This window comes from Hypomesus transpacificus, unplaced genomic scaffold (genome assembly GCF_021917145.1).
Source record: "Hypomesus transpacificus isolate Combined female unplaced genomic scaffold, fHypTra1 scaffold_284, whole genome shotgun sequence".
Taxonomy (NCBI): Eukaryota; Metazoa; Chordata; class Actinopteri; order Osmeriformes; family Osmeridae; genus Hypomesus; species Hypomesus transpacificus.
In genome coordinates, this window is record NW_025813811.1 from 28869 (window position 1) to 30930 (window position 2062).

The following is a 2062-nucleotide window of genomic DNA, read 5'->3' on the forward strand; positions in this document are numbered from 1 at the left end:
TAAAACAATTGATTAAAGTTGATATTTACACAACTCTACAACTACACTATTCGGTTACTTAAGCTATTCTAAAATACAAACACCTAGTTAGTGTAAACAAGCAATATCTACACAACTATCGAAAACGTTTCCTCTGTTAAACAACTAGCTATACTAATAAAACGAATAACCTAGCACAATCAAACTCTAACCTATGTCGATCCAAATCCACCAACAACTGCGAAGAATAACGTTTGTTAGCACAATTTGAATGTGTTGCTGAACCATCCACGAGACTGCCTGGCTCGTGAGATAAGTCTCTGTACCCATATGAATGTACTTGTACACCTTTGTGCCATACATGTTGTATAATCAAGTTGTGTGTTAGTATGACAGGGGGATATGTTACAAACTTGTACAAGTATTTGTTTTTCACTCATTGACTCTTGATGTTACTGATAACGTTCTCTCAAAGTACCTTGTGGCCAAAATGATTCCTACTGGGTTTATTGATTATCTTTATACTACTGTAAAACTAGTAATCTTTGTCTCCAGTTTCAGTTTCCCGGGTGTCCCCATATCTGAGGACCTTGCATAATCCCTCAACACTTCTTCCTGAGGACCTCTGCTGGTCCCTCAACACCATCCAACTCAGCCCAGTTACAGTTCCACGTCCGCCATCATTGTGGAGCTTTTCGTCAGCTATCACCATTGTCTCCACAACCTTCAATAAATTATACACTTTTGACTGTCTACCAGTGTACTGATTGTAGCCTAACAATTTAGGTTAGTTGGGGTTGGTATGAACAAATAATGCTTCTCAATATTGGTTATGGGGGTAATAATCACCTGGTATGTCTGGTTGGCTTTCCTCTTCCATGAAGTGGCTGTAGGGATAGAGTATCAATTAGTGCTGTCAAACGATTAAAATATTTAATCGCGATTAATCGCATTAATGTCATAGTTAACTCGCGATAATCAATTAATCGCACATTTTTATCTATTCTAAATGTCCCTTGATTTCTTTTTGTCCCATTCTTTTTTCAATTTTAAAGCTCTTATCAACATGGAAAAGTGGTTCGGATTGCTTCGTGCAAATATGTTTTTATTGAAAACAACATTGCAATCGCCTGGCTTTGACGAGGGGGCGGAGAATTCGCATGAATTGCATCAGCTGTGTGCTTGGCCATCAAGTGGTATTTCAGACTGGACGTGCTGCGATGATATCTCAGTTTACAACGACAAAACACACAGATCACTTTGTTCTTGTCAATGGAACCATTTGGCAACTTTTTAAAAGTAAACTTTCCATTCAGAATCTTATTGGCATCCATTTCGGCGTCTCGCGCTCGCCATCTACTCAAAACGTAACGTTAGCCTACTACCAGAGAATGTCTAATATCCGTAAACGGGCTCTGCTACTACTCTTTAGCCGGCTCGCAAGCCAAACAAGTGTGTGTGTGGCGTGCCTGTTGTTTTATTTCCGGTCTAGCTAGATCCGGTGTGGTGTTGTAGTCTTTCTAACGTCGGTAATTGTTGCAACAGCATGTGAAAAAAACTACAAAGTTTGCTAGGCCAAAAAGAGCGTTAATCGCGCGATAAAAAAATTGACGCCGTTAATTTGGGTTTGCGTTAACGCCGTTAATAACGCGTTAAACTGACAGCACTAGTATCAATTCTAATAATGAGAACAAAAAGGACCAAAGATATTACACACTCAACTGTAGCAATCTGATAATATAATATAAACATTATGGTATTATACTTTTTTAAATAGATGGACAGTGTAACCCTTTGATAGGACTGCTATAAACACCCACTATATAAACCTGGGGTACACATCTGCCCCCCCAACTCAAGCCTGGCATGGTCCATCAAAGACATAGGTATCAGCCCAAGAGCATGTCTACTTCTACCTGGAAGACAATGAAATCGAAACGTACATAATTTCAGCCTGCTTAATGCAACAAAGGTAAATGAAAAAAAGAATCTATTAATGAAACAGGTCTGTTTAAGAAATGAACTTTATTTTTCACAGGTTTTGTGACAATTATAATCAATATAAATTCATAAGTAACAACAT